Below are 21,843 nucleotides of genomic sequence, written 5' to 3'. Positions count from 1 at the left end.
AAAACAAATGTATATTGCAACCATTGTTTGTTTAAGCAAAATCAATGTAAGAAAATAATTGTTCATTTAGATCAATTGGCAACCCAAGAGATTCCAAGGAAAAAGAACACATGGAACTGATAGAATACTTGTGGTTACTCAAAACCAATGGACTTAACTCAAATATTGGATGAACTGAGGCTGATGAGAAAGGATTTGTCAGCTGAATTTTTTTTTGTCATGTCAGAAGTGACTGCAAGTTGCTCCTGGTGTGAGAGAATTGGCCATTTGCAAGGACGTTGCCCAGGGGACGCCTGGATGATTTGACGTTTTTATCAACCTTGTGGGAGGCTTCTCTCATGTCCCCACATGAGGAGCTGGAGCTGATAGAGGGAGCTCATCCGCCTCTCCCCAGATTCGAACCTGCGACCTGTAGGTCTTCAGTCCTGCCGGCACAGGGGTTTAACCCACTGCGCCACCGGGGGCTCCATGTCAGCTGAAATGAAAGATATAGATAATTCGTAGAAACAGCTGACTTGGGAACTAACTTGGGAGATCCAGAAATTGGTAAAATCAGAATCTGAGACTCAGAAGAAGGCAGCTATAGTGACAAAAATTATCTGGAAATGTTATATAAATATTTCAGCAATGAGGTTAATAAGACTACTGACAGGATGCTTATGTGGTTAGTCAGAGACATCTGCACAAGATTTTTAATCTGACTTCACCAGCTAACTATGTTGGTAAAGAGATACCATAATAAGATTGATATATATCAAAGGGGAACTGAAGACTAGGAGGATCAAATGCATGGAGAACAATATGTATGTGCAAGACTGAAGTTGCTCCATTTTGTTCTTTTGCTCCAAGTGGTGGGAGGAGGAGGCCTGCTAAGCATAAGGCTGTTCTGAAGCTGGGAGGGGGCACCTCCCCTGGCTTCCTGACCTACAGCAGCACTTGAGCTGCTCTGGTGCCTAGCAAGAACAGCCAAGTCTCTAAGCAGCTGCCAGGTCAATCTAAGGGAAAAGGTTTGGCCATTCTCATTAGGATGGAACTCGGCTCACAAGGCATCTTTTGTTATCAGTTGGTGTGTGTGTGTGGGGGGGGGGGATGATGACTGGTGAGCATATGGTTTTGCAGATGAGTTGTTTTATTAAAAACATATAGAGGTGGTGATGGGGAGATATGGGAAAGGGAGAGTTAATAAACCAATCTGGTCAATTTGTGAGAAAACTTTGAGAAAAATTCCAAAATGTTCTCCCGACATGGTAAATCTGAGTACCAAGGTAGACGGTCCTCCCGGATTAAAGGTGGTGCTGTTGAATGCCAGGTCTGTCAATGATAAAACATCAACCATTCAGGATTTAATCCTTGATGAAAAGGCAGACCTGGAGTGAATTAGAGATACCTGGTTGGATGAGGATGAGGGGGTTAATCTCACCCAGCTTTGCCCACCAGGTTACTCTGTGCAGCACCAGCCGAGATCTGAGGGGCAGGGAGGCGGAGTTGCAATAGTCTATAAAGACTCCATCTCCTTGATCAGGTGCCCTACCCCTCAGTCAACCTTGTTCGAAGGTGTCCACCTGAGGCTAGGAGACCAGGACAGAATAGGGATGCTGTTGGTGTACCGACCACCCCGCTGCACCACAGCCTCCTTACCTGAGCTAGCAGGGTTGGTCTTGGGCCTGGCATTGGAGTTCCAGCGGCTTATAGTGCTGGGGGACTTCAATGTCCACGCAGAGGCCACCCTTTCAGGGGCGGCTCAGGACTTCATGGCCACCATGGCAACTATGGGGCTGTCCCAACTAGTATCTGGCCCTACCCACTGTGCTGGACACACACTTGACTTGGTTTTCTGTCAGGGGTGGGAAGAGGGTGGCGGTATGGAGGAGCTGTCCATCGCTTCATTGCCATGGACCAACCATCACCTGATCAGGTTTAGACTCTGCAACTCTTAACCTTCGCAGGGGTGGTGGGCCCATTAAGATGGTCTGCCCCAGGAGGCTTATGGATCCAGAGGGATTCCTGACGGCTCTTGGGGAATGTCCCGTCACCTCGGTAGGTGATTTTGTCAATGCTCTGGTCTCCCGTTGGAATAATGAGTTGACTAGGGCAATAGACATGATCGCTCCGGAGTGCCCCCTCTTAAGTAGCCGAGCTAAACCATCTCCTTGGTTCAACGAGGAGTTGGCAGCGATGAAGCGAACAAAGAGGTGGCTAGAGAGCGTGTGGCGGAAAAAGCCTAGCGAGTCAAACCGAGCATGCCTATGCCTTTATTCAAGGGCGTATGGCGCAACAATGGAGGCCACACAAAATTCCTTCTATTCGGCTAATATTGCGTCCGCATGGAACTGTCCGGCGGAGTTGTTTCGGGTAGTCAGAGGGTTGTTGAAACCCACCTTCCAGGATGGGTCCCCTGATGACTCGGCAGCCCGCTGCAAAGCCTTTGCTCAGTACTTTGTGGACAAAGTCGCTTTGATCCGTGCAGGCTTTGACACCATGTTAACGGCAGTCTCTGAGGATGTAACACGAGCACCTGCTTGTCCAGTTTTGATTAATTCATTTCAATCTGTTCAACTCAAGGATGTTGACAGGATTCTTGGGGAAGCGAGGCCTACCACATGCATCCTAGACCCCTGCCCATCCTGGCTGATAAAGGAAGCCAGAGGGGGTTTGGCAGGGTGAGTAAAGGTGGTGGTTAATGCCTCCCTTTGGGAAGGCAATATTCCAGCCAGCTTAAAACAAGCTATTATAAAACCGCTGTTGAAAAAGCCATCACTGGACCCCACTCAATTCGTCAACTATTGTCCAGTTTCCAATCTTCCCTATTTGGGCAAAGTCCTGGAACGTGTGGTGGCCTCGCAACTCCAGGTAGACACGGATTATCTGGATCTGGCGCAGTCTGGCTTTAGGCCGGGACATGGTAATGAGACAGCCTTGGTCACCTTAGTGGATGATCTTCGCCGGGAACTGGACAGGAGGAGTGTGTCCCTGTTGGTTCTGCTGGAACTCTCATCGGCCTTCGATACCGTCGACCATGGTATCCTTCTGGGACGCCTCGCGGGAATGGGTCTTGGGGGTACTTCTTTGCAGTGGCTCCAGTCCTTCCTTGAGGGCCGTTCCCAGAAGGAGTTGCTAGGGGACTCTTGCTCGACCCCACGACCATTGTACTGTGGAGTCGCGCAGGGTTCAGTACTGTCCCCTATGTTGTTTAACATATACATGAAGCCGTTGGGAGAGATCATCCGGAGTTTCGGGGTACGGTGCCATCTGTACACAGATGATGTCCAACTCTGTTACTCCTTTCCACCTGCTACTAAGGAGGCTGTTCAAGTCCTGAACCGGTGCTTTGCTGCTGTAACGGACTGGATGAGGGCCAACAGATTGAAACTAAATCCAGACAAGACAGAGGTACTCCTGGTCAGTTGAAAGGCCGAACAGGGCATAGGGTTACAGCCTGTGCTCGACGGGGTTACAATGCCCCTGAAGGCCCAGGTTTGCAGCTTGGGAGTGATCCTGGACTCATCACTGAGCCTGGAGCCCCAGGTCTCAGCGGTGGTCAGGGGAGCTTTTGCACAATTAAAACTTGTGTGTCAGCTGCGTCCGTATCTTGGGAAGTCTGACTTGGCCACGGTGGTCCACGCTCTGGTTACATCCCGTTTAGAGTACTGCAACACTCTCTATGTGGGGTTGCCTCTGAAGACTGCCCGAAAGCTGAAATTAGTCCAACGAGCAGCAGCCAGATTACTAACAGGAGCGGGGTACAGGGAGCATACTACTCCTCTGTTGCGCCAGCTCCACTGGCTGCCAATTAGCTTCTGAGCACAATTCAAAGTGCTGGTGTTGACCTATAAATCCCTAAACGACTCCGGCCCAGTTTACCTGTCCGGACTGATTCTCCCCTATGAACCCTCAAGGTTGTTAAGATGTTCTGGAGGGGCCCTGCTCTTGGTCCCACCATCTTTGCAATCAAATCTGGTGGGGACGAGGGACAGGGCCTTCCCAGTGGTGGCCCCTTGGCTCGGGAACTCTCTCCCATTGGAGATTAGAACTGCCCCTTCCCTCCTGACCTTTAGAAAGTTCATGAAAACCTGGCTTTGGAATCTGGCAATTGATGAGTGAGGCAATGGCTTTTGACCACATGGACGGATGGGGATGAATAGTGATTTTTATGCTAACGACTTGGCTTTATATAATTTTATGATAGTACTTTAATGTGTTTATATTAGTGTATTATTGATGTGACATTTTTAAACTATTGTGTATGAACCCCCTTGTTGTAAACCGGCCTGAGTCCCTCTCTAGAGGTGAGAAGACCGGTATATAAAAGTTCTAAATAAATAAAATACATAAATAATAAATAACCTTATAAACTCTTTATTATGTTACTGCTGTATTGTAGAAGCCCCCGGTGTCGCAGTGGGTTAAACCCTTGTGCTGACAGGACTGAAGACTGACAGGTCATAGGTTTGAATCCAGGGAGAGCGCGAATGAGCTCCCTCTATCAGCTTCAGCTCCCCATGCGGGGACATGAGATATGCCTCCCACAAGGATAGTAAAATATCAAAATATCCGGGCGTCCCCTTGGCAATGCGGATGGCCAATGCTCTCACAACAGAAGCAAATGGCACTTTCTCAAGTTGCTCCTGACATGAAAAAACACTGCTGTATTGTGATCTTTTTCTATTGATTAAAATAAAGATAATATCATGTATCATTTAGCTGAGTTCAAAAAGTAGTTTATTAACCAATCAGGAAAGACCCTAGCTGTAATGAGGTTAGAAAATTTCTGGACTCTGCTCAGTGGTCTTGTGGGGAGTCCCTGCTTTAGGTGGCAATGTATCTTATTTAATTTATTTCAAGCCCTGTGTGAAATCCTAATACTTTTGGAAGATTTTGCTCCTTCTGCTGAGTTGGGTTTTGAGCTGCTGTCCCACTTGAAAGAACCACTGCAAGTGACTACATATAGAAAAGAAAACCTCATGAATGAGGAATGAGCTTGAAGGGTTGTAACATCAGGCTCAGTAGGCTATAAAATATATTCAGTAGACTGTGAAATCCTAAAACATGTATTACTCTTACAGGAAGTATTAAATTAGGCCATAAGCTATGTGGTCAACCAATTGCTTTTCTATTAAGTTAGGTAAAGAACATCAGATCATGTGAGACAAAAGCGCGTGCTTGCTTATGCATATATAACAATTTATGGAAAAATACAGATTATATTTTTAAAGTATTTTATTTATCCTACTACATGTCTCTGAAAATGCAGTAAGTTAAAGAAATGCTAGAAATAGCATTCTTTTCCAGTGTGTGTTTGGCTGGTGTTTTTAAAGGTCAAGTTAATATTTTATGCTTACAAAAATAAGATGGGGAAATAAATATTTTACAAAGTGAGCTTGAGAAATTGTTCAGATGGAAGCTACATTCAGTGGTTCATTTTCTAATAGTTATTTGAGTGTCTCTCAAAAATGAAAAAGAAACAACAATTAAGACTTTTATCTTGTGGGGGAACATATTAAGAAATCTATTTTGTGGGGCGGGGCATCAAAAACTCAGTATCTTTCATTTGATAAATTGGCTTCCCAAATGAGCTATTAAATGTTGGGTCATCCCCTATGTTTGTATGCTTACCAACCATCATGCCACTATAAATTAGTTAGGAGGACAGATTAGACCCACACAATCTGACTGATTTAAAAAGTAGAATGCAGCCTTTGAGGACGGAGAAATGCCTTTACTATTTATATTACGGGAGCCCCCGGTGGTGCAGTGGGTTAAAGCACTGAGCTGCTGAGCTTGTTGATCGAAAGGTCGCAGGTTCAATTCCAGGGAGTGGCGTGAGCTTCCGCTGTCAGCCCTAGCTTCTGCCAACCTAGCAGTTCGAAAACATGCAAATGTGAGTAGATCAATAGGTACCGCTCCGGCGGGAAGGTAACGGCACTCCATGCAGTCATGCCGGCCACATGACCTTGGAGGTGTCTACGGACAACGCTGGCTCTTCGGCTTAGAAATGGAGATGAGCACCACACCCCAGAGTCAGACATGACTGGACTTAAAGTCAGGGGACTACCTTTACCTATTTATATTTCAAGAACAAAGGGCAGCTTAGCCTAAAAAATGGAAAAGCTCAGATGGTGGCCCCTTATCATTTATGGACAATGCACTCCCTTCCACTTGGCCCATGATTTTTTACAGGGTAGTTTTCACAGTCTCCATTCTAAGAAACTGGATTTTTTCCTACTAATCTCTAGGCAAATGAGACTTGCACATTTTCTGTAATATTTCCACATTCCTCAAATATCTGGGCTGTCTTGAATACTATGAATACATATTAATGACACAATTAAAATGATTTCTTTTAGAAAAGCTGAAAAATTCTGCAGTCTAGAAAAATAACTCTCAGTGGGATGATAGTGAGCTTTCCCCAACTTCAAGCACAGAACAGTGCTGCAAAGGCGATCTATACATTGTAAATCACTCTACATAAGGGTGTTCCGGGGGGGGGGGGGGGGGGTGGCAACTGCAAAAGCTGCAAGTCATGACTTTTTACCAAAAAAGTGGGGCAGGGGGGAGAGGTTGTCTACTCCTGATTGTGGATTGCAGATGCATTATTATTCTATCAGCTGGCTTTCCCCCAGACTCTCAGCTTGTTCAAGAGGATTGCCTTCCCCTATGGGCCTTTCCACAATCAGCTAATCTAGAAGCTGTTCCTCAGTCCCATCCCTTACCTGTTTATTGCTGTTTCTCTGGTTTCCCCTCCACTGTTTCTAAGTTACAGTTTGCTTTTTTGAGATGACAATAGCTAGGAAATTAATAATAGTATTAATTATTATTATTTATTTTATTTCTTACCCGCCTCTCCTCTTGGCTCGAGGTGGGTTACCATTGCTAAAAACACACAATCATCTAAAAACATTCTAAAAAATACACATATCAAAACATATTTCTCCAAGATACATATTAAAGACACAGAACAAAGATTATATATAAAACACAAATTCAAAATTCATGATTAAAACTGGCTGGGTAGTCCAGAGTGAAGAGATAAGTCTTTAGATGGTTTAGATCAGTGGTTCTCAACCTGTGAGTCCCCAGGTGTTTTGGCCTACAACTCCCAGAAATCCCACCCAGTTTACAAGCTGTTAGGATTTCTGGGAGTTGAAGGCCTATACATCTGGGGAACCACAGGTTTAGATCCATTGGTTTAGATGGATCTCTTCTAGCAGGTCATTCCACAGTCTAGGGGCAGAAAAAGTGTGCCAGTCGGGTTCTGGAAGGCTGGTGTAGATACCGCCCAGAGGATCTCAGTGTTCGGAGTGGATTGTATAAGAGAAGGCAATCTGTAGGTAATCTGAACCCAAACCATGAAGGGCTTTAAAGGTCAAAACCAACATTTTGTGCTTTTCCAGGAAACTAACTGGCAGCCAGTTGGGTGACTTTAGTATAGGTGTAACATGCTCACTCCTAGATGTTTGTGTAACCCAAGAGTTCTTAAAATTTTTCAGCTGCGGAGCCTTTTTTGAAGCAAAAGTTTCTTGTGGAGCCCCTAGAAATGTTTATATATTATATTATATATTATATATAATGTATATACAGTATATCAGGCATTAGCAAAATTTTGGACACAGGGGCCATATTGTGTTTTAAAATTTGACAGATGGGCTGGACCACAGGCAGATGGATGGAGAGTGTTTGTGTAAACTAACTGGGGGAAAAATGAACAAATTCCTATGCAAACTGCACATATATCATTTGGTTGTTGTTGTTCATTCGTTCAGTCGTCTCCGACTCTTTGTGACCTCATGGACCAGCCCACGCCAGAGCTCCCTGTCGGCCGTCACCACCCCCAGCTCCTTCAAGGTCAGTCCAGTCACTTCAAGGATGCCATCCATCCATCTTGCCCTTGGGCGGCCCCTCTTCCTTTTACCTTCCACTTTCCCCGGCATAATTGTCTTCTCTAGGCTTTGCTGTCTCTTCATGATGTGGCCAAAGTACTTCAAATTTGTCTCTAGTATCCTTCCCTCCAATGAGCAGTCGGGCTTTATTTCCTGGAGGATGGACTGGTTGGTTCTTCTCGCAGTCCAAGGCACTCTCAGAACTTTCCTCCAACACCACATTTCAAAAGCATCTATCTTCCTTCGCTCAGCCTTCCCTAAGGTCCAGCTCTCACATCCGTAGGTTACTACTACAGGGAATACCATGGCTTTGATTATGCGGATCTTTGTTGCCAGTGTGGTGTCTCTACTCTTTACTATTTTATTTAGATTGAACATTGCTCTCCTCCCCAGAAGTAAGCGTCTTCTGATTTCCTGGCCACAGTCTTCATCTGTAGTAATCTTTGCACCTAGAAATATAATGTCTGTCACGGCCTCCATATTTTCTCCCTCTATTTTCCAGTTGTCAATCATTCTTGTTGCCATAATCTTGGTTTTTTTTATTTTTAGCTACAACCCAGCTTTTGCGCTTTCTTCTTTCACCTTGATTAGAAGGCTCCTCAGCTCCTCCTCACTTTTGGCCATCAGAGTGGTGTCATCTGCATATCATTTGTAGTGTAGTGCAAAAAAGGAAAGAAGGAATAATAAAATATTTAAAATGAATAATAATTTTAACCAACATAAACTTAACAGTATTTCAGTGGATGACCCCAGGGGCCATCCAGGAAAGGGAGAAACGTGCCAAGAGGAAGGCGCATCAAGCCAGCCCTGACTGGGACAGTCTTCCACTTGGGAACCAATGTCCTCACTGCAGGAGAACATGTAGATCAAGAATAGGGCTCCACAGCCACCTACAGACCCACTGCCCAGACACTTCACTTGGAGGACCATCATCCTCAAGCTATGAGGAATCGCCTAACTGAACCGAACTAACCAGTTCAACCCTTCTATGCCATGCAGGAAAAGCAGAATAAAAGCACCCTTAACAGATGGCCATCCAGCCTTTGTAGTAGCTGAAAGAAGAAGAGGAGGAACTCAAGGGGCCTTCCAATCAACCCCCTTATGCCATGCCGAAAAAGCAGACTCAAAGCACTTCTTGAGTGGTGGGAGGGAAATAGGGTTTTGGAAGCAAAGAAGGCAAGGGAGGAGGGTGTGGGTGGCAAGGAAAAGAGTGTGGACAATGAGGGGATGGGGGAGAAAGAGCTGTGTTCGATAACAAGTGGATATTACTCTCACTACCTCTCATCTAAACTTGTATTACATTGCAATTTTCTTTTGAGCTGAGAAAATATTCAGTGAATTTTTCCTATCCCAATGGATGACAAATTTGCACATAATCAGTCTAAATTTCTTTAGCATATTAACAATAGTTACCAGTTTGTTAAATCTAGAAGCCAGCTATTCAAATTAATAAGATTAAGGGCCCTTCCACACAGCCATATAACTCAGGATATTAAGGCAGATAATACACTATATCTGCTTTGAACTGGGTTATCTGAGTCCACACTACCATTTAATCCAGTTTTATGGGGATTTTATACAGCTGTGTGGAAGGAGTCTAAGGGAAATCCAGCACTACATAAAATAAATAAGAGATTTGCTATATTTGTTCATTAAGGATAATCCCATTTGCTTCTCCCAGTATTAGAACAATGGTATTTACACAAGTGTTTATTTACTATTCACCAGTAGATAGTGGCTCTAATCAGGCTAGTAATTGCATTCAGATCTTTGTAATTAATTTATTTTGTGACTTTATCTAGGATTTACACAGGGATAATAAAATGAGATTATACTACAATGGCCCAAAATCATGTTTATTCTGTTCTGTGTAGTTTACTATTTGCTAAGAAAATCCTCTCCGAGGGAACAAAATATAATGAGGAGAGGCTACAAATAAGATAAAGTTCATTGTCTAGGACTGTTCAAATATGAATTAATTATAAATAAGGTAAATTCAAATATCATACATGAGCAGAATCATACCCTCTCCCATTCCACATGCAAGGCATACAATAATTTGTCAAGCTATTAAGACCATCTTTCACTAAAATGCAGCAGATGGTTAGGATGAAAACACTTGGACTCTGCAGAATCTTTCATTGTGACTCAGCCTTTGAACGTTTTACAAGGAACAGAACAGGTTGGATAGGTTTCTTTTAACTTTTGCAATATTATTTTACTAAATGTGTTGTACATGATAATTATTCATTTCAGTTCTCTGTAAATAAGGGTGAAATTAGGGAAAATCACCTGAAGCTAGGCCTCAGGATAAAGGCAAGTGAAGGTCCATTGCAAAGAGATGAGCAAGCTAAGCAAATGTATGTTCTATGACAGCTGTGTACACCTCAGCATTTTTGGTATTCATGAAGTTCGGTATCTGATTACAGTGATTATTTTAAATATACTGTGTGGCATTCAGGCATGAGATATTCCATTTCTTTGTCCCATATGGACTATTGAAAATGGCAGAGTTTCAGAGAGGGACTACTGGAATACTTTAATCGGAACAGAATACTTTACATTTATTGATCAAATGTATAATGAATTAATCTGAGTGTTAAGGTAATAACTGCAAACCCAGGACTGCACACTAACACCATATGTTTAACAACTTGGAAGAAGGTTCCAGTGAAGTCATGAACTGTTGGAAGACTGCTGATTGCTTACAAATGTAAAGAGTTTTTTTATATATCTAATCTGTGTACCAAACAGAATAGGTTTAGAATCCAGAGCCACATTAGTCTATCATTACAATAGTTGCAATACTATGTTATACAAGTATGTTAATAGTAATCTAATTGCTTGGTTAAGTATGACTGATGTGTTCTGATCTGTAAAGTATTTTGTAACTTCACAGTTTCAGAGATCCCAGTGAAACTACTGTAACACTGAGTGGAAAATCTCATGGGGAGTTGGATAAACAGTGATTTAGAAATGACAGAAGTTTGCCAGGACCGGCATTGGGAGGCATACTGTTTTGACCCTGCAGATAGAACTTACCAATAATGATTAGTGTGTGCATGTGCCTTCAAGTCACCTGTTGATTTATGACAACCTCATTAAATTCATACGGTTTTCTAAGGTATAGAATCCTCAAAAGTGTTTATTTCAGCTTCTTCCTCAGAAATATAGCCAACAGCACTTAGTATTCATTGGCAGTATTTTTAATACTATCTAGGGCTGATCCTGCTAAGCAGTTTTCTCTTCCATGAGTTTGTCAAATATTCTTTTTAAGTCATGGCCTGGTTCTGGAAGAATGCTCCACCATCCAGCTTCAGTGAATGGCCTCGGATTCTAGTATGAGGAAAATAAAGGAAAAACTTAGCCCAACATACTTTCTTCACTTTCTGTCTAACTTTATAAAGTAGTATTGAGTTTGCTACTCTCTCTCTATCAAATGGGAGAGTGGAAACCTGGGACTAATTAAGAAAAAATAGAACCTTTTTAATGTGTTACTTTCATGAAGAGTAGGACTTCTCATAACATCATGCCAGAGGACTCATCTACTCAAGCTGAATATCCCAGAATTTGGGCACAGTGTGACAGCACAACTGGGTCCAATGTGGACTGGTTTACTGTTCCCATGGGCTGCCACCAACACCCCCTTTTCCCTGTGCTCATCAATGAGGGGAAAAGGAGACTGATTGCCCTCCAATTCTCCCTGGTCACATATTAATGCTGGCCAGAAGCTCTGTGGCCCTCTAGCAAATGCCTTTATGACTGGGGTAATAAGTTGATGGTTCAGCTGGGCCAAAATGATCTTGTCCCAGCTGGACCATGTAGACACCATCCCACCACCATCACCGCAGACTGGGGACAGTGTGTGGCTGCCTCTGAGGATTCTGGAGCAAGTCCAGAGCATTTCTGTTCCAGACTGGCCCCACAATCAGCAGCCACTGTAGATGAGCCCAGAGAGATGAAACATTTTATGCCACTTGACGTAAAGACTTTCTGTATATATTTCAGATTTCAATATTAATGTCAAAAATACATAGTATGATTTTACATAGGATTTGTGCTACATTAGAACAGTCAAGACAAATATCACTTAAGTAAAATAAACATTAAATATTAAATAACCAGAAAAATAAAATAAGGTGTAAACACTAAACTAATCTGGGAATCTGCTATTGCAACACATCCAATGAAGTGGTTTAAAACCAGTATAAATCTCAACAATCTCATACCAGGAAGTGAAAAACTCTGAAGAAAACAGGAGATAGGGCAGCAAAACATAGCAAAGGAAAATGTTGTCCTTAGGATTATTTCCCCAAAATGTTATTACTTAAAATGTTATTGAGGAAAACAGGTATTTTGCAACCTAAGTTTTAAAACAAATGCACTATATTAGCATAATTAATCTCAGTGTGCTAGTTACAATATCTCATCATACCCATCCACTAGCTACTGCCTTCAACCTTCACATATTGAATAACAGCCAGACAAATCTCAGTGGGTACAGATGGCTCTCTCTTCAAACCTTCACACAATACACTGTGTTTAGGAAGGCAGTGCTACAAAGATGGAAATGATATTAGGGTTGGGACAGCTTCCCGCTTCAATCTCAAGGAGATTTTCATATTCGTGGCAAACATATGAAGGGGCTTTCTGTTTCCTGTGTATACAAATTTGGCTGAAAAATTGGAATAGTAGTAAGCTCTGCTTCAAGATGCCAGATACCTGTAAAAGAAAGATGAACACTCACTGTTATCCAGAGTATGGTAAAGTTACTTTTCTTGATGGCAACAACCAGGCTCTCTCAAAATTTTGGAGCTGTACGTCCAAAAATGAAAATTTTACTTCTGCTGTTGTCTCACATATGATCAGGCAGGTGGACAGACTGATACCAGGTTTTCTATTTATCCCAGATTATTTGGCAGTGAGGACTCATATAATCCAGTTTAAAGAATCAGATCCTGGGATAAAGGATCTGTCTGGAAGAGCCCCGAGATCTGTTTGTGGGAAACTAATCTGCCTGTTATGTAATTGGAACATTTTGCCTTGTCTGCATTTATTTCCAGTTTGTTCAGCTTCATCCAATCTAGTATTAAATTCAATAGCTGCCTCCCCAGGTTTAAGTCAGAATAGACCATTCTTGGTGGACTGGCATCCCATGTTGAGGTTGGTGGACTACAGTCTCTTGATTGCTCTTGACTATGCTGGGGCTGATGGGAGTTACCACATATTTAAAAGACTACCATCTGGAAAGCCACATAATCACTACTCACGATTTAAGTGGAAAGAAGGAAGACAATTGGATGTCCTCTGCATACAGTATCCTTTCAAACCTAGAATTATTTCTTCTGGAAGTTTAATATATAAGGTTAACAGCATGGAAGATAAGATGGAACCTCAAGGGACATTACAGAGCATTACATTAATAGGAATTCCCCAGCACTACTTTGTTCCACTTAAGTCCGCATCAGGAGAAGGTTAATTCAGCTAACTCACTTGGCCATTTACCTCTGTCATTACAATAAAAAGTACCTCAATTTTCTCAGACTTACTGTACTTCTGCAGTTTGGATTATGGGCAGATATCCAGAAGATTCTGTTAAGGTACTCCTTGAGTACACATAAATTATGGGAATACATTTGTCAATGCTTTACTTAACAGTAGGCAACATCAAAAGGAGTCGGGGACCCCACCCAGCTGGCTCTTACATATAAGCCATGTGATAATTACATCATTAATTGGATGGTTACTATTTCACCCCTTTCTGAATCCAAATTGTTGCACAACATTATACGTAATGCTGATATCTGGAAAACTATTTCAACAGCAGCATGCACACCAAATTAGGTAATTTATGATCACAGCTCAAACACTGAGTTCACACTTTGGTAAGACACTATCTTTAAGTTCCTTGCTTGAATATAATATATCCCAGCAGAATGGAGAATGGCAACAGTTGTTCCAATCTTCAAAAGGAGTAGGGAGAAGGATCCAAATAATTGCTGTCCAGTCAGCCTGGAATAAATATCAGGAACTATTCTAAAGCCGATCAATAAGCAGTATATAGGCACTGAGGAATGCTGTGATCTCTAAAAGTCAACATGGTTTCTCAAGAACAGACCATCTCTCTCTCTCTCTCTCTCTCTCTCTCTCTCTCTCTCGTTACATACTTGGTAGATCAGTGAAATGCTTTGATTATGTGATTGTAGCATGTCTTGATTTCAGTAAAGCCTTTGACAAGTTTCTCCAAGATATTCTAATAAATCAGTTAGTAAAATATGAATTAGACAATCCTACCCCTCTATTTTGCCACACCTGGAATATTGTGTCAAATTCTGGGCACCATAATTGAAGAGAGATATTGACAAGCTGGAATGTGTCCAGAGGAGGGTGACTAAAATGATCAAGGGTCTGGAGAACACGCCCTATGAAGAACAGCTTAAAGAGCTGGGCATGTTTAGCCTGAAGAAGAGAAGGCTGAGAGGAAATATGATAGCTATGTATAAATATGTGAGAGGAAGTCACAGGGAGGAGGGAGCAAGCTTGTTTTCTGCTTCCCTGGAGACTAGGACACGAAACAATGGCTTCAAACTACAAGAAAGGAGATTCCATCTGAACATTAGGAAGAACTTCCTGACTGTGAGAGCTGTTCAGCAGTGGAACTCTCTGCCCCGGAGTGTGGTGGAGGATCCTTCTTTGGAAGCTTTTAAACAGAGCCTGGATGGCCATCTGTCAGGGGTGCTTTGAATGCAATATTCCTGCTTCTAGGCAGGGGGTTGGACTGGATAGCCCATGACGTCTCTTCCAACTCTATGATTCTATTATTCTATATTTAAGTATATTTGTAATTGGTTGATCTACTGAACCCAAAAGCTGCTCACAAAAGGCTTGTTTTCAACCTGGGGAGAAGAAAGTAGTTGGATGCCACAGGTTTATATCCTGGCCCTAATGCTATTCAACAACCTTATTAATGACTTTGATGGAAAAGATGGTATTGTTATCAAATTTGCAGGTGATACCAAATTAGGAAGGGTAACTAATACACCTGAAAACAGGATCAGGATTCAAAATGACCTTGACAGATTAGAGAACTGAGCCAAAACTAACAAAAGTGATTCCAGCCATGAAAGCCTTCGACAACATAACAAAATTAATTCCAACAAGGCAGAAATGTAAAATGCAATACTTAACTATAAATGATGTTCTGCAGAGATGGATGGCGGGCACCTGACTTGACAACAGTGCATGTGAAAGGGATCTAAAAGTCTTAGCAGACTCTAAACTGAACATGAAACAGCAGTATGATGCAGCAACTTAAACATTCAAATGTGATTCAATGCTGTATCAATAGGGCATAGTGTCTACATTGAGGGAAGTAATAGTACCACACTATTCTGCTTTGGTCAGATCTTATTTTTAATCTTGTCCAGTTTTGGGCACCACAATTCAAGAAGGGTACTGACAAGCTGGAACAAGAAAGGGGTTGACCAAAATGTTAATACATTGGGATACCATGCACTATGGAGATCAGTTTATGGAACTGGGTATTTTTAGCCTGGAGAAGGGAAGGTTGAGAGGGGACATGATAGCCACACAGAAAATATTTGAAAGGATGTCAGATGGAAGATGAGGCAAACTTGTTTTCTGCTGTTCTAGCATGTCTAGAATGTGCAGCAATGGATTCAAACTACAGAAAAAGAGTTTCTACCTAAACATTAGTTTTAAGTGGATGGTAAGAGCTGTTTGACTGGAATACAGTTCTGCAGATTGTGGTGAATTCTCCTTTTCTCAACGTTTTTCAATAAAATTCTCCCCCTATTAAATTTTATTTCAATCCCCAAATTTCTAGCATTGCAGATAGGTGAAATGTGAGAATTATTCACATTTAGAACTCTTATATTTAGAACCCTTGGTTGTATTTCTAAATGATCAATGGAAATGTTACTGCAATCCTAAAAAATTAAAGAAAAATATCATTGGGGACACTTTTTTTGCCCCTTGAAGCTCACTTCAGAGCTGAAATACGTATGTCAACAAAGGCAGTTACAATGCATGTAGAATTACTTCTACATTCATGGCATATGAAAATTAAATTTAAAATACTTAGTTCAGATACAATTTTTATCCAATGAAAATATTGCACAAAATGTCATGATTTGCTTGTTTTTCACTGGGGGGGTGACTATCTGGCAGAGCAGACCTGAACAAATTGAATACAAAGAGGGAGTTCTTCCAATTCTATTGAAGTTTTCACCACAGGAAGAAATCTGGACAAAAGTAATAGCATTACTTGGAGTTTTGACCTACATGCTCTTCTTAATTTTGTCAAAGGGATTTCCTAATGCAGGAGACAATCTATATGAAGCACAAATTTGCTTGGCTTTGCTGTCTTTTCCCTATCATATTGTTAGTCTTCTCACATCTGGAATATGCATTGGATATTTCTTCTTTTGAGTTACATAATTTCTTTGTTTTCAGGAAAGTTAACTTTTTAAAACCATTTTGTTAATTATATACTACAAAGCACCTCCCAGTTATTTCTTACAGTTAATGTCACAAAAAGAAAATCTGACAGCATGCTGCCTAGTTTGTTGTGTTACTTCCTACTTTTTGTTTTTCTATTCATTTTAAAGAAAAAAGTATTGAAATAAGAATCTGATGAATCTGTGGAAGACATTCTTTAAAATATCTTCAAAAGTAATTACAAAACATCACTAATCATAGCATGACCCCCATATCTGCTGAGGATATTTTACTTAGACCTTCTGTGGAAACAGAAAATGGTAGATAAATAAACCCCATTTTAAAAATGCATGAATTTCAGTTAACTGAAATCACAAGTACCAATCCCTGAGATAAGGGATTGTACTCTATAATAAAGACATAGATTTGAATTCTGTTCATAGTGCAAACTAGACTGTATATGCCATGCATTTTCTGATTCTCAAAGCCATCTTCATCTACCCAATCATTTCCAAGTTCCCTTTCTTTCCCAGTTTAATTGAGCTTGAAGACACTCTCTCCTCCAAATTTCTAGATTCTGCCGTACAAAGTCAATGACTGGGGATTTTGAAGAATACCATATATCTTTCCATGCAGTGGATTTTGCAGAAAGAAAGGGAGGGTAGTAGGAGAGAGGACTGGGAAAGCATAACATTTCAAATATCAATAAATACCCACAAAGTATTGATCATTTCCCCTCTATCTTTCATTAATCTTTGTAATCTTAAGGTGCATCAACACTTTAGAATTAATTCTGTGTGGCATTACTTTGACTGCAATGGCTCAATGCTATGAATCATGAAAGTGGCAGCTGTTTATGTTTTTGAACCTTCTACACATAGCTGTACTGATTCCTCATCAAACTACTGTGGAGCTGTCTTCATAGACCTGTCAGCAGCTTAAGATACTGCAAATCATCGCCTCCTCCTGAAAAAAAATTATATCACAAACAGGCCCGTAGCCAGGATTTTGATTCGGGGGGGGGGGGGGGAGGGGGGCTGAGTTTGTGGGGGGGGGCTGAGTGTGAGTGAAAGAGGGTCTACCCTAGCAAACCTTTTGTATCGTTACCCCAATACCCCCATGCATATGGGATATATTGAATATGGTGATCAGATCATGATATGAATAAACATAATAGTTTAAATAATGCACCAGTAAGGCCTTTTTGCGAACCACCATGAGAATTTCGAGGGGGGGAGGCTGAAGCCCCCCCAAGCCCCCCCACCCCCGGCTACATGCCTGATCAGAAAGGATTGCCACCTCACCCACTTCACATGAAATCTACTACAAAACAGGAGCTTTTTTGTTGAGTTCCAGTGTCAAAGAAGTAGATGGCGAAAACAAAAGAATGGCTGGCCTCGGGGGAGCATGCTTGTTTCTTCAGTGTTTAACATTTACACAAATGATTAGCCACTGCCAGAAGGGACAGAGAGTTTTATCTATGCTGACTATCATGCCATTACCACTCAAATAGGGAGCTTTGAAATGTTTGAACAGAAGCTCTCTGAAGCTTTAGGTGCTCTTACTGCCTATCACAGGGAAAACCAGCTGATTTCTAATCCATCTAAAATGCAGACTTGTGCTTTTCATCTTAAGAACAGATGAGCATTTCCAGCTCTGAGGATTACCTGGGAAGGAATTCCACTGGAGCATGCATCACACCAAAATACCTGGGAATTACTCTGGAGCGTACTTTGACTTATAAGAAGTGCTGCTTGAATATCAAGCAAAAAGTGGGTGGAAGAAATAATATAACACGAAAGCTGACTGGCACAGCCTGGGGATCACAACCCGATACAGTGAAGACATCTGCCCTTGTGCTTTCCTATTCTGCTGCTGAATATACATGTGGAATACATCTCACCACGTTAAAACAATGTATGTGGCTGTTGGGGTTCAGTCTGATCCTGATCTGTGTGAACAGGATTCTCTGATAGTTTTTCAAACTGAGCAAGCTCTCCCTGACTCTGACAGTGTGGAATCTTTTGTTGATTTAGAGGTCAGTGGGAATGAAAACGAAACCCAACAGTTAGAAGAGAATGTTTTGGAAGTTAGCCGTGATATCTCCCCACCTGGGCTTGATAATGAGGTCCGAAGAGAACAGATAGTGAGAGATAGATTTGTTTCCCACTCTGTACGAAGGTCACAGCGTCTTCAGCAGAAAGAGGCCCAAACAGAAAAGTCAAGGGGCGTTTCTAAGAATAGCTTCTTTGGTTTAAGAGCATCCCTGCCAGGTGCTTCTTTAGGTCAAGCAACGTTCGGGACTGTGGCTGGTCTTGGCAGAATTCCTGTGTTCCATGGCCAGTAATCCCAGAGGCTTGTAGTTTCCAAGTTCATGGTTAGTAAAAGGCTAACAGACTCCTGGTTAGTGTTTTGTGGCTTTTGAAGTTTTGCTCAAGTTCAGAGATCCTATTGACTACTGTGTTTTTCTGTGGCTTTTTTTACTCTGCATTTACCTTTCTTTTGTAACCAATTTTTCATCAATAAACAAGGATTGCTTTTCCTACAGTCCAGAGTGGTGGATTTAATCTTATGGTCTTGTTTTTTGAACTGGGATGCAACAGTGGCTCTGAATGAAACAATGTATGTGTAGGATGTCTACACCCTACACCACTGGGGAAATTATACTGTTTAGCTGGTATTGCACTACCTAGTGCCTGTCAGGAAGTAGCAGCCTTTAATGAAAGGACCAAGGCATGGACGTCTCCGGCCCATCCTCTGTTCAGATATCAACCAGAAAGCCAATGCCTTAAATCAAGAAACAGTTTCCTATTATCTACAGAGACACTCAGAAGAACATCTCAGTAAGCAAGTCCAAAAGTGGCAGGTTAAAACCTGGAACCTCAGTCAGTGGCTGAGACCAGATGGGAAACTTCCCCCCTGGACACACAAAAGACTGGGTGACTTGGAAGACGCTGAACAGACTGTACTCTGTTCTTTACTTATTGTTGTAATTGTTATTATATTGCTCTGTTATATGTAGTGGCATCGAATTTCTGCCAAAAGTAAGCCATTCTGAGTCCCCCTTCGGGGGTTGAGAAGGAACGGGATAGAAATACCGAAAATAAATAAATAAAATAAATACTCTGGCACCGCAAGATGCAGAACTAACCTTTTAAAATGGGGCTATAAAGTGGAGTCCATGACATGCGAGTGTGAAGAAGAGCTCTATGTGTTTGTATGAGCATATACATACATTTAGATAGTATGCCTTTGGCAGGACCTACTGTTTTGGTTTGTTTTAATTGTCAAGCACATGTACATTGTTGGCATTATATAACTGAACAATGATAAGATGGTGATGGATGGATGAAAAGAGCCACCACCATTGCCTTGAAAGCTGGCTTTGGGCTTACAAGGCATTTTTACAAGGTATATAGCAATATATAAACAAGGAGCAGTAATTAATGCTGCTGATATATCTGTGGGAGTTCTCATTTATGTATGCTCATCCAATATCTTTCTCCCATCAAAGAATCTGCAGCTATTTCCCAGTTTCAGGAGCACCAGGTTTCCTGGTTTCTAGCAGTCAATTTGTCTGGTTTCTAGTTTGCCAATCCCAATTTCTCAGATTAGAAATTCCCCAGATCTCCCAAACAGCATATTTGGAAAGTAACCTTTCCAAGGATACTTATTGGGGAATTGAAATGTTAGTCCAAACAGCAGTAAAACCCCAGAATCAAGGGAATTTTGGTAAATCAGCACTCTCTTAATTCTCTGGATCTGGTGTAATTGAAATTAACAAATGGATGTAGCCCAAAAGATTCAGCAGCTGCTAGTGATGTGCACATACATAAGTCATGTCACAAGCAACATGAATAATTTGCCATGGCACAAGGGACAGCAGAAGTGCAGTAGCACACAAAATATTGTTCATTGATCACTACACGTTACACAGAACCCAGCGGTTGTAGTATGTTGCAGAATAATGCTATTGTTGGGGTCTGTGTATTGGTGACATAGTATATTTCTGGATGTGGATATTTATACTATGCAGAATGGATATTGGGCTCCAGCCAATATTCACAATGTATTTGAATGATGGAGGAGGAAATATTTTGTTCCCTTTTATCTGGAATGCTCTGTGGGCCTCCATTCTGGCGATGAGCAAAACTGAAACCCAAGATAGGAGAGGTATATGCCAAAAATTGATAGCATTTTGTTTTTCTCTATTCAATTGTTCATCCAAAAGCTTTGGGACATCACTTTGGACTGCAATTCCCAGAATTCCCTGTCACCATAGTCACTGTAATCAAGAAAAAATGCCAAGCATTTATTCATTTATTTACTTACTGTATTTGTATACTGCCCTTCTCAGCCTATCAGTGACTCAAGGCAGTTTACAACAAATCAGTACACATAATATCAAAATACAAATTAAAATGTAAAAACAGTATAAAACCACAACAACACAATAAAAACAGCATCAGTAGCATCTCCTTGTAAAAGCATTGTCTAATTCCATCATCAATGTAAGGAAAGCATAGTGCTTTCCTTACATTGATCATTTTGGGTAGGCACCTCTTTCTTCTCCTAACCTTTCTTCATTCTGTCCTGGTCCCTCCATCCCCAGGCATGAATTTAGTCCATGCCTGTCATGCAACCTCAAGCTCTATGTTTTCCATTCCTCTTGTATGTCTTTTCACTCTATTACATTTGTGGGTTTTGCTTTTGTAAATTACCTTTTTTTAAAAAAATGTCAGCTGCTCATTTCTATTAGCTAGCGGTGACACCTGCTTCTAAAAATACATTTCTTTTCTCCTTGAAGCATCAGTTTGTGTGTTTGTTTGTTTGTACTGAACAGGGTACCATATCTCAACATGGAAAAAAAACCAAATCTAGCTAGAGGCTGTTTTTCTGTACTAAAACAAGTTCACCTTCTAAAGGAGCCACAGAAATTCTAAAAATAAAACTGAGACACTATAAAGGACACGGGTATGCATGAATCAGCAGAGAAAACATGAAACAAGCAACCAAGCATGTCTGAGTTTAAATCATGCTTAATTTCAAAGCTCAAATGGGTTGGTGAGAATTTTGCTTCAGCTTGGATTGCATAAGCATTTATCCACACAACCACATTTCTACAAAAATCTGATGAAAAGTATTTGAGAATTTTGTGGGCTACAAAAGAATGTAATAACAACAAAAAGTTGTATATTTGTTAAACTGGGACTATAGTTCTGCTTGCCATATGTACTCATATATAAGTCGACCTCATGTATCAGTCGAGGCCAGATTTGGAGAAAAAAGTATAAATTTTGATATTATCCATCAATACGTTTAGGGTAAAACATAAGGGCATGCCACAAAGGATGTAAAAGCAGAAGCAAAGAAAAACAATAACAAAGAACTTCGAAAATTTTGGCAGGCATGAACATTTCTACTCACCCTAAAGCAATGGTTCCCAACCTGTGGGCCACAGGTCAGCAGTGGGTCACGAGAACAAAAATCCAATCCGCTAACCCAG

Source organism: Anolis sagrei, chromosome 5 (genome assembly GCF_037176765.1).
Source record: "Anolis sagrei isolate rAnoSag1 chromosome 5, rAnoSag1.mat, whole genome shotgun sequence".
NCBI classification, from domain to species: Eukaryota; Metazoa; Chordata; class Lepidosauria; order Squamata; family Dactyloidae; genus Anolis; species Anolis sagrei.
Note: the sequence above shows the minus strand (reverse complement) of the source record.